The sequence below is a fragment of the Crotalus tigris genome, unplaced genomic scaffold (genome assembly GCF_016545835.1).
Source record: "Crotalus tigris isolate CLP2741 ecotype Arizona unplaced genomic scaffold, ASM1654583v1 scf7180000017775.1145084777:2100578, whole genome shotgun sequence".
Taxonomy (NCBI): Eukaryota; Metazoa; Chordata; class Lepidosauria; order Squamata; family Viperidae; genus Crotalus; species Crotalus tigris.
Window position 1 is genome coordinate 848119 of NW_024096626.1, and position 12213 is coordinate 860331.

The 12213-nt window shown below is 43.4% G+C and overlaps 1 protein-coding gene across 7 annotated transcripts in view; it reads right to left on the reverse strand.

Moving 5' to 3' along the window:
* The window catches only part of BCOR (BCL6 corepressor), a 73688-nt gene that overhangs the window by 44484 nt on the left and 16991 nt on the right, over positions 1-12213 (reverse strand). Inside the window, exon 1 of one of the 7 annotated variants that reach the window (XM_039342164.1) lies at positions 856-2235. The exons of the other annotated variants lie outside the window; for them this stretch is intronic. The gene's annotated coding sequence lies outside the window, so the exon portion shown is untranslated. Of the gene's footprint in view, positions 1-855; positions 2236-12213 lie in introns of those variants that run through there. 7 annotated transcript variants of the gene reach the window in all.

Sequence of the window (12213 nt, forward strand, 5' to 3'; positions counted from 1 at the left end):
ACGCCTCAGAGCAGCTCTTTCAGTTTTCTCCTTAGCAAGCCGAGAGAAGGATCGCCAGTAAAACAGTGACTCTCCGAATGCAAAGAGTCAAGTCAGGGAGAAAAGGCCAGACTCCTTGACGCGCTTATTCTTACATGCACCGGTCAAAAAAACGTTTAGGAGGGACTAGAAAAGCACATCCAAACTGAAATTCTAATGGCCCTTTCTCAAACTAAAGTAGCCTTAGGAGATAAATTAGACTGGGAAATGGTGAAGTCGAGATACTCACTGGCTGAGTTCACACGTTTCGCTAACCTATTGCACTAGTTGTACATGTTATATTCATACTTCATTTTTTCTCCACAGGCACAAAGTGCGTAGGTGCTACACTTTCCTCAGTGTTTTTCCCACAAGAACAAGCTAAAAAAAAAAAACGGTGACTGGCCCCATCCAGTGAACTTGCGATTCAATCAGGGCCCTAGTCCGATTCCATAACAACTGTGCCACATCGGCTTATGAAGCCCACCAGTTAACCTAAGTGTAGGTAAAAACGAACTATACTTTAGAGCAAACAAATTCGGATCGAATGGGGATAGTTATAAGTTTAAGCGTTTTCTTACAAGTAAGCTCTGCAGTTTGAGTGCGGCCAAGTTCTTTCGAAGTGTGTTAATCCCTAATGGAACCTACTCGAAGGGAGGCATTTTAGTTCTTTTGCTAGCAATTACTGAATGATTAATAAATACAGTTGCATATATTTGAATGCAGATATAGCGGAGGCGAAAGAAGAATGTAATAAACACAGCCCCGTTTGCCAGGCGGCGAGATGGGAAAAGGCGAAATGACTGCCGTACCGATGGGGTGGGAGGAAAAACTGACCTTTAGCAGAGATGTGTGGCATTTCGTCTGACCATAAAACTGAATATAGTGCGCCTGCAAGTTCTTACGAAGTAAAAATACGTATCGAAGCTCTGCAGAAAGCTGCTTAGTTTAGCAAAATAGCGCCCCCGGTCAAATGTCGCGGTTGGGGGTGGGAAGGAGTGTTAAACTTCCTCTTCTCGGCGCTCTCTCGCTCGCTCTCTTTCTCGGTTGCCTCAAGGCTCCCAAGACTTGTCACGTACAGAGAAGCGATCCGGAGTTTCCAGTAACCACAATGCTGTTCGTCGGGGCGACGGACTCTAGGGCTGTGCATTGACGGGACAGACGCCGCTATTAGGCAAGCGATTCAAGCCCTGACACAGATAACGCGAGTAGAGGAAGGAGGGAGCGTCGCTCTTCCAGTTTAGGCACGGAAAAAGCTTGAGTTTTAGGAGCGGGAGCGTAACTCCTTGGAAATCGAGCGAGGAGTGCTGTATTGGTGTGGCAAGAGGAAACGGCGGTGTTAGAAAAATGTGGTATCCGCGGCCAGGGGGCTTTCCTGCTCTCCAGTAGATTCGGGGAGTCCTGCTCTGGAGAGAAACCGAGGCTCTAGCTTTCGCTTTGTTTCTGCGAGAGCGGGGGCACAATCGGCAGCTCGTCAATTCTACTTTCTCATTACCGCCACCCAATCCTCTCTGTGGTTGCCTCTATTACACACTGAGCTTTAGACCGCATCCGCAGCACCAGCGTCTCGCCTCGTTTTTTTCCAGTTTCGTATTTCTATAAATCGTGAAGAAAGCGGTATGGTTTCTGCCTTTTGACGCCATTTGCCAGCAAAACTTGTGAATAAGTGATGCGGAGAGAAAGCGAGAGGAGAGGCTGTCAATAAGGGAAAGGTAAAATGGCTGGTGGAGCCTTCAAATAACCTTGTTGCCCGTCTTTCTCACCTCATTTCTGCCAGAGGCTTATAGAATGGAGAAACAGCGCCCTCCCCAAATGTCAGCCTGCGCAGTACATTTCCTCCACAGGACTAACGCATGTGTGAAGGGGGACTGTAAGGGCGGGCAGGCAGGCAGACAGACAGACAGGGAGTTACTATTTCAGGGGGCTGCTCAGGAACTAGATTTAGAGCCTTTAAGGCTGTCACAAAAGATGGTCCTTTAGAATTGCTGCTTGAAGAGGGAGTATGGCATGGTTATAAAGTACAGAAGCAACCCCTCATTTTAGTTTTAAGGCAGAATTTCCACAGCTCAAATAAAGCAACTTTGCCCCGTTACCACTGAAGCGATCCCAACAACCGTTCCTGGAGCAAAGCAAACAAGAGAGCATACGGGTGCTCTCGCTCTTTCTGGCCAACTTTAGAGCGGCGGAGTGCAACCCAGCCTGGAAAAACGCTCACTTGATCTGGACAAGAACAGACCTCGGCCTTTCCCTTAACTCCCAACACCACTTAAACGCCCCTTTACATCTTTTTGTCTTGGTCTCCCGGACCAGGCGCGCCATTTTAGACAAATGAAGGATCGGCGGAGAAGTTGCTGTTGCTTTCAGAAACAACAAGCCGGCAGCGACAGGGTCTTAGTAGTGGCAAAAGAGGAAGGACGTTCCGTAGCAATAGCGGAGATCGCGCTAGCGCAGGGAGCGATACATCCACCGAGCCAATCCGCTTGGCACGAATAAACCCGTCAGGTAATTAAGCGAACATTTCTCTTTTTGGGTCGGCCAAACCAGAGCTTGGGGAAAACGCGGAAGAGGCCGCGCTGGCTTCCGCTGCCGGCTGCAGCCACAACCCCATTAACCTTTCGAAGGCCTCTTAGGCCCAGACGGAAGCAAAGCGTTCATTTTGCCAGAGTCGGCTTGAGGCGGATTCGGGCCCCCCGTCCCCGAAACAGAAACAATGGTCTTTTGGTCTCGCTATTCCTGGAAGGCCAGAAAAAACCGTGGTGGATACTGGTGTCCATAAATACAGCTCACTGGGACCTAAGAACCAGGTATTCGGGAAGAGGGATTCGATGTGTACATTTATAGTTTGGTAAGAATGTTCCATTTTTTTAAAAAAAAAAAACGTAATAATTCACAGGCGTAATAAGTTCTGTTTAAGAAGAACCCACATCCGCAAACGTAGGGCCGTGACTCGTATGCATCTGTGCTGTATAAATAGACCTACGGCCTAGGAGCACTGAAAGCAGGCTCGATTGATCCATACCCTGGCTTCTATAAGCACCTATTCTTCTCCCAGGTCCTACACGCTGGTTCCTTTCCCACGTAGCAACGCACCCTCATGATTCATGAATTCCACGTCCTTTTTCTGGATTCATGGCTGCCTCGGTTCGCTTGCTCCGCATTACACAGTGTTGGGCCGACAGCCGAGCTGTGCGTCCCTGGAGGGCAGGGGCGCCTCCCGTGTTCACCGGAGGAGCCAGCAGATATTGAATCACGGGGCGAGTTGATTTTGCTTAATTGTGGCTGACAGTACCTGTGGTTTCCTCATTTACGGAGCAACAGCATTGAGGGGTCTGATTGATTGGGAGCGCAGCGCCTCCCACTCCCTTCCCCTCCCCCGGCAGACACACACTCAGCCGCCACCTCCGAGAGAACCCTGCGTGAAGGCGAATCCCTCGGGAGGGGAAGAGAAGCCGCTTCTCATTATTCAGCAAATGGCCGGCGCGCCAGCAGCGAGAGATTCAGCTTGGTTGGTTCGCTGTCGAACGCTCTGCTGAGCTTAACTAGCCTTAAATCCTCTTGCTTCCCCCTCAGGCCAGTCTGCCTGCCTTTGCCTGCGTCGTCGGCCCCACCGCCTCCACCTTCCCGCCCGCCACCAGATTGGTCCGGGAGTTAAGCACTCGCAAATAGAGACGGTTTTAACCGAGGCGGGAGGGGGAGGCAACGCGGAATGATCGTTGCTTCTTGAAAAGCACTTAAGCTGAAGGCCTCTTGTTCCTGATAGGGAAGCCCAGTTTTTTTTTATATATATACACACACACACACACACACACACACACAAAACACGCAGTGTTGCAGGTGAATTTATGCTCATTTGGCTGCCCCCTCCCTCCATCCCTGAACATGAAAGGCTCCATTATTTGTTTGAAAATTCCTACTGTTTGTGTATTTCAATCCAGAAGCGTATCAGTCTTAAATATCAGAAATGGAGCCACATGGTAACCTGCAAGCCACTGGATAAGGAATATCTTCCCGATTAATATGAAATCTGTAGCTTCTATCTTAAAGCAGCTCATCAAATGAGATAATTTTCCTACTACTCCTTTAGTTTTCTCTCATCTTCATGCATGTCTTCTCAGAAGTGGTCTCATATATTAAACTGTATCACAGAACTCTTAAAGTGTCTAGACATAAACTTGATTGGGGTGAGTGGTGTTACTCACAGCCTTAATCAAGAAGGCGGTCTCTTCTGTGACTTAGGTAAGAGCTGAAGGTCACTTAGATTGGGTCATGGGCTAAAGTGCTCTTCCAAGAGTTGGATTGCATGGATGCAAGTCAGCAGGATGAAACTTCAGCCCCCCATCTTACAATGGGCCTCCTCTTTAGCAGTTAGTGTGCCGCCCCTTGCTAAAGCAGGCTCAATAGCAGATCCGGGCAGTCTGCCTTTTTTTATATATAAACCGGAAGTGACAGCCCCTGGACAACAAGAAGGGGCCTGGAGCAGAGTTCAGACTTTGCAAGTGAAGCTTTATGGTGCAGCATAAGGCTTCTTCTTTGTGTGTCAGCCCTCAGCAGCCCCAAGACTCTCAGCAGAGCCATCTTTGCCATCTTGAAGTCAGCCCCACATCAGGGTTGGGGGACGAGGTTGGGCAGGGTAGCAACACTGCAGATGGGCAGCTATGAATTTTTTGTTGCTGCTTAGAGCCTTAATTACTGGCTCTTGATCCTTGGGACTACGACTTGATACCGCCAAGGTTAAAACGCCCAGAACAGCTCTGAGCAGATGTGAGCAAGTTGGCAGAAGTGCAAATGAGGTTTGCCTCCAAGCACGATAACAAGTGACTAATACATTGCATATCTCTGAAAGAAAATTATTTTCCTCTAATTTGCATTAGCTCTTTTCCCCTTAAGACCAAACTAAAAAACCAACAGCAATCCACTATCAGAGGCAGCAGCGTAATCCTGGAGAAATAATAAAAATGCTGGGTGACTTTAAGAGAATTGTGGAAACACAGACAAGATTTGCCAATATTTTTGGTGAGCCAGTTATGTTTATCTTGCACCTTTGCTGCAAGACAAAAGTAGTGTCACAATCAACGTTCCTAGCAAAAATAGTGTACCTCATGTTAAAATCCAATTTATTACTTTGAACTGTTGGAGGGGTCTTCTACCAAAAACGCTTGCTTTTGCAAGGAAACTGGAGGCTGACAAATACGCTGTATGAGAGTTATGAGGAATAAATTCTATATACAAATGTGAGTCACCCTTAAACGAATCAGTTCTTGCCCAACGAACTATTCAGATTTCAAACCAAATGAAATTTGTTTGAAAAGATTGGTTCTACAAGCCAAAATAAAATGCTGTTGTTCATGCTATTGCTCTTTTGGGTCCTACATGTGCTTTTCAGAAGTTCGTTTCCCTGAGTTCAATGAAGCTTATTTCCTGCAAAGGCACTATTAGGCCTGCAGCCTCAAAGCCTGTTCCATTAATTTCAAGCTCTTTAAGAGCAATTAACTCAGCTAAAAACAGGTTTCCTGTTAGTTCAAATCTCCATCATTTTTGCATTTCGTACATCTGTAATTCAAATGCAGAATCACCTAGGGAAGCCAGAATAGAGGTTTGCTGAAAAATGATAGTTTCCTTTTTATCACATTCAGTTACTTGTGACATTGTGGCCCCTTACAAGTCATTGTCACATATACAAAGGTAGCATATTTTATTTATTTAAATATTGCTATAAAGTCTTTCATTTATATAAAAGAGAGGTTTCAGTGTCATGAACATCACAAAAAACTCCTTCCTCTTCCCATACCATGGTTTCAGACATAAGAGAAATGAGGCAAGTAGATACATGTGCACTGGGCTTCCTAAGTAGGGTCACAAGTAACAGATACGGGAAGAGCTCTTGCATTTTAATGCTGGAAGAAATAGTACTTCCTCTTCAAATATTACACCAAGGTATGAAGTGCCCCATACTGTCTAAAGATACGCATTCACTTGTAATAATATCTCTTCCAGTCGAGATAACTGCATAACCTATAAATTAGTTATATAAGACCATAGCTTTGGATGCTATGGATCTAAAACTTCTAGAATATGCCAAGACACCTACTTCTGATCTAATTTAACCTTTATTGGGTACAACAACCCACTACCGTAAGAGAGTCTTTACTTATTGCCAAATATCTCTCGCTGTTAGAAAGTTGCTCCCAACATTTACTTGAAATTGGCTTCCCTAAAACTTCAGTATTTGTGTAAGAACTGTTTAAAGACTATATCAAGTCTCTCCTTATTCAGGCGAATCAAACCCAACTTTTTCAACCCCTTTTTATTTGATCTGAGTACCATCACCACCCCTATCCAGGCTGCTCTCAACCTGATTCAGTTTTACTGTCTCCATAAAAATATTATGCCCATAACTAAATATATGTTGTTAAACATAGCAGTTTTTTTCACTACACATAAGCAAGGAATAGATTTGCATTGCAGAGAGATTCCCAAATGGGACCTAATTAATTCCAATTATGAAAAGGAATAAAACTACTCCAATTTGCTCAGCTGCCATTGGACCAAGAGCTGAGCTTTTTGTTCATGTGCAGTCAAAGGGTCATTCTAAACAACAAACTCCAATCCTACTGAGCCAAAGCAAAGTGTAGCTTGGAAAAAAGCAAAATGGAATATTTTTACATTTTCTTAAGCATATACTTAAGCATATACTTATGTGAAATATAATATTAATTCTGAAAAGGATATATGTAATGATACAGGATTTTAATCAAAGTTTAATGTAGGCAGGATAGATTTTAAGAATTGCATTTCTACAATTGTTATATACTCGTATGAAGGAATAAGAGTTACTGGGCTCAAAAAAAAAGACATAAAATTATATTGTTGGGCATCAAATTGTATTTCAATAAAAATCTTTTTATCAAAACAGAAAGAAGTGAGATTCACTAGCATGGCCAGATTCTAAGGTCCTATTTTAAAATAAAAAGATAAAGTCTTCTTTGGATCAACCTGGACTCCTGATGGCTTTGTGGCCAAATGCGTGTGGTATTATTCCTAGTGAAAGAATATAAGTTGTATGCAATGGCCTTCTCCCAGAATGATTTGGGACCTCTCAGTCTTACTCCAACACTGGAACTCTCTGCTAATCTCCCATCCAGGTAGTAGCCAGGCCCAATCCTACTTAGCTTCCAGGTCCAGGAAAAGTAAGCCAGATGTAATTGTAATGCATTTTCATTTAGCTACTTTGTATGGGCAGGTTTTTTTAATGTTATAAAAAAAAGCCTAAAATGTTTATCAAATCACCTGAGAAACCTTAAACCAGGCAGAAAAGGCACAAATAATGAAAACTGTTTGGATGAAAGGATGTATGTGGTAAATGGTTTGCTAGTTTTCACATGGTTCCAAGGCTGTCTGTTCCAAAGCTGGCGCCAAAGTAAAATGCAAGCTGTGAGTTAATTTTCTTTTGCTGCTTCAGTCTTGCTCTAAAAACAATACTTAGGTTCTCAATTCATCCAGGCAGGACAAAGTCTATGCTTTAATTTGGAATACCATGCAAACTGATCCTTCACGTATTTACTTTACTCAATTTAGCACCAAATTCTCCCTTGTAAACATGGCTCAGATTGAATCTGGTTTATAACAAATTACCAGCAGCATTTTTCTCTTAATAAAATGGTTGAAAATTATCAAATCAATGTGTCATAAAAGTTTGAAGGAAACTAACAAATCTTACTGGGAATAAGTGTTTGATAAATGTAACACCTATCAAAATCTCTATTTTTACCTCAATGTTTTGCAAAAAAAATTAAAAATAGATTAAATTGGAGGAAAACGTGAACTTTACAAAATGAGGTCTTGCCCCTTGTATATTTATATTAATAAAAAGAAATAATTGTACACCTGGTATATGTGTACAATAGCACATAATGAATGCTATTGTGAAATTGGTTGTTGTATTGTCTAACATAAAAAGTGAGAATAGCAACATGTTGCTTCAGAATTTTATTTTAGAACTTCATAATTTAATATTTAAAAACAATGCAGGCTAATTAATTTGAAAAATACTGCAAAGATGTTCTAACCACATTATACACTCATGTATTTCTGTTTGGAAGTCTTACCTTGTACATATCAAAACACACAAACATATTATGCATTAATTCCTTCTCCTTTTCTCTCCTTCATTTTTGTAAGGCTTAATACAGTAATTTTCTTCCATGAAAGTTATGCAATTTTGATTCAGACAGAATCAAAGTTTCATTGCACTGTGATCAAAAGTGATGCTACGATGTTCATAGAATCATTGTCTTAGACTCAAGCCTCTTGGTTGAGTTTTGCTTTGTGAAAGCTCTTGGTGTTCTAATTTCAAGTAAAGGCCATTCATATTTAACTTAAGGATGTGTTTGCAAGTTGGAGCTGGCTTATAACAGGCTCTTGGCTTGGAAAACCCTTAATCCTGAAATAATATAGAAATTTACTTTTAGCTGGTTTTCATACTTTACTTAAATGGGTATATTAAGTAAGAATTAGAGTCAGATAAGAAATCCTTTTTTATGTTCTTTGCTGCTATTTATATGGGATATTTAATTTGATATGGAAATTAATTCCCTGATACGTGAATTATATTAAGAGAGCTAGTTGCCCTGGCATCTGCTGCTAAATAAAGAAACTGAGGATCCTGGATTTCCAGCACTGATTCCTATTTGTAGGGCTAAAACAGGAGGGAAAACTTTATCTTCTCTAGCCAATTTGCACATGCATAAAAAAATGTCCATCTACCTCTTGAATGAAGGGGTAGGCCAGGCTGGCTCAGGAATTCTGGGAGTTGAAATAAAAGAGCCAAGGTTGCCTTCCTCTGGGGTAGGCAGATGTTTACTTTTTCTGATTGAATGTATTCAGTGGAGATGTGAAAACAGGATGCAAACTATTTTGCATAAAAGGGGTTGACAGCTTTTGGATCTCTGGATGACTGGACTGCAACCTCCATGCTTCCTATTGGCTAGGGCACTGAAGTTCAGCAATTTTTGGAAAAGATCACTAATCCATAACCTTCACCATAGACTTTGCATATGGGAGCAAGCCATTAAGAGACATTTGCCTCCTCAGCCATGGTGTATTTTAAGATGGTTAATATTTCCCTGGCATTTTTAAGATAGCCACTAAGGGCTGGAGGCACTTATTTTCTCAAGTTTTCAGATTGTTGTTTTGTTGTCTTACATATTATATGAAAAGAATTGTGTAATCTCATGTATGAATTAGCTTTTATATAATATTATTGAAAAGTCACTAGGATAAAGAATAAACTCAAAGGGCTAGTTAAGATGTTTTGATTCTGGTCTGCAGCTAGCTCACATTCTTACTTCCCCAATGAGCAAGAACAACTTTCAACTGGGGTTACTGTGGGTGATGATAATAACCTTCCAAGCAGCAAAATCCCACTAGTTGCCCAATAACTCTTTAATGTCTTATGTTCAATTGTAGTATCAAACAATTCTAGCATTACATTGAAGAGAACTCCAAGAATATAGGCGAATATAGGACTCAAAACTTCTCAGTGGAATCAGTTTACACATTAAATTAAGATTCCCCAGGGGTGAGATAAGCTAGGATGTGTGTGTATGTGTGAATCAATCTTCAGTTAAACTAAAATGTGTTAATGTGTAGATTTTTGTAATATTAAATAATATGCAGGCATCGGATAATTCCCAGAAAAATTTTAAAATAATATGCCTATCCTCTTTTATACAATGTAAGAAGACATTTCGCAATAATTTAAATCTTCTGTCCTAAAATACAAGTAACTGGGGAATAAGGTTCACAGAATTCCTGTGCATTTTAATACTCAACCTTATTCTGCAAGTTTCTCAAAGAAGGGAGGAGAGATGGTATTCTCTCCCCCCCCTCCATAAAAAGAAAACAACTCATCCCATCAAGACTTCCTAGGAACCTTTCAAATCTGTTGAGCCTGCCCTAAAGGAGCAGGAAGAGGACGCCGCCTTTGTCGGGTGTGCTCTCTGCAAGAACCGGAACGAAGCTGTCGTCCCTGCCACCACCCCCCATTTAGCTTCCTCTCTCCCTCCTCCCTCTCGCCATAGTGAGAGCTTTGTGTAAAAGCCGAAGAGGCGCTGGCTGCTCGCGCTCCCAACAGCTGTCACATTATTTGCACTAGCTGTAAACAGCCTTCGCGCCCCCCTTCTTTCGCCCGCCTCCCCATACCACATAGTTAAATCCAGACTAACAATCCCCAGTTCGAGATCAAGCCAACAACAGCAGCATTGTGTCTGCCTCGGTCGCTTTAGCATCTCTCTTGCAGCTGGTTTACTCAAAACAAGGAGCCCCCTCTCTTCGCTTCTCGCCCGGGAAGCCAGGGAGCTGTTTGTGTCAGCTGATCCATCATTCCACGAACCTTTCCTGTCAATCTAGGGGCGTTTTTTTAAAAAAAAAAAAAAATTAAAAGCTTTCCTTCCAAGCAGAGGGAGGCCGTCTGCCCACTCGCCCCGCCAGCACTAGGACCTTTCCTCCCGGAAAAGCCCGGGCAGGTCCGCCATCCAGTGCGCCCCCCTCACGCCCAGCTGTGTTAGCCTCGCCTCTCCTGGGTTCGCTCTCAGCCAGACACGCTGACAAGGTCGTGCTCCGACCTCGGGGCCCCAAGAAGCCCCAGGCCTCTTGTTCCGGAGGAGACGTTTCACCGCTAGTGAGGGTTGCGAGCGGCGCGCTGGGCGGAGGAGAAAACGAAACAAGGAATGAGAGCTGCGCTCCGCAGCTCCTTCCCGCTTGGCCGCTGCTACCGGTCCTCAAGGCCTCCTCCGTTTGCCTAGGAGGCGATAAGACGGAGCTGAGACTCCCGAAGGGCTTCAAGGAAGCTGCCAGGACGATAAGGGCTTTTACCGCTGACGGGCCCGCGTCCCCTCTGCGCCTGGAGGAGGGATGAGGAAATCTCCTTCGCCAAGGCCTCCCACTGTGGAGATCAGGCGCCAATTCGGCGATCTTCCAGCTCAGTCGTTTGCCGGACTCCACATAAAGCCGGTTCGCCAGAGCTGAGAAAAGGAGCCGCCGTCCATGGCCAAATTCCTTTTCGAAAGAACTTTCCGTTCTCTTCAGACGGAGGGAACTGTTGATGTCACAGCACGCTACACTTGAAGGTGGCGGGTTGGAGTTAGCGAGTTGCAGGAATTCTGTTTTTGTTTCGTAAACTACGGCTTATGGCCTAGCAGGGAAGAGCGAACATAGCCTGAATATGGAGCAAGGGAAAGAGTCTGCCTGAAATAAGGTGGCTCCACCTTGCTAAACAAGGAAAGGGGTGGTGAGTTAATGAACCTCAGTGGCCATGCTTGTGCTGGGAATTCTGGAGGCTGTGGTCCCAACAATTTAGATGCTATCTTGTTGCCAAGTTTGGCTAGTATAGTTCCTCTACATTCTTAAGTGTGAAATCTCTTGCAGTGTTTACTTGAGAGAGTTCACTGGAGCCTTTTCTCCACTAAGCTACGGTATCCCCAGATCCCCGGCCCATGATTACTAGCTATAGATCGATATACCAACTGATATACCTGGTTCAACAATAGTAACCGTAAGAGAAATCTAAGTTTCATACTGGACCACCATTTAAGTATGAACTAGCTAAGCATGCTGCAGTGCCAAAAAATACTAATATAGTCCTTGATTGCATCAAAGAGGGATAGTATCAAACTCAGAGAAGTGATAGTACTGCTCTATACTGCACTACTGAGGCCAGGCTTGAAATACTGTGTCCAGTTCTGGTCACCACAATACAAAAAAAGTCCTTGAAAAGAGCGCAGAGAACAGCAACAAAGATGATAAGAGACCTGTAGACTAAACTATACAATGATGAATTGTCAAGGTAACTAGGTGCATTCTAGGCTAATGAAGAGAAGAATTAGAGATGACACAATAGCTCTCTTCCAGTATTTCAAGGGCAATAAGTAAGGGTTTACTTATTCTCCAAAGCACCTGAGTGTAGGACAACAAGCATGAGATGGAAACTCCTTAAAGAGAGAGTCTATCTGAAACCAAGGAAAAATTTCCTGACAGAGCAATTAACATTAACGAATGGAACAGATTGTTTCCCAGAGTTGTGGGTGCTCCATTGTTGGAGATTGTGAAGAAAAGATTGATTTGTCTGGGATGGTATAAGGACTCCTTCCTTGGACAGTGGGTTGGACTAGAAGATCCCTGAGGTCCCTTTTAGCTCTA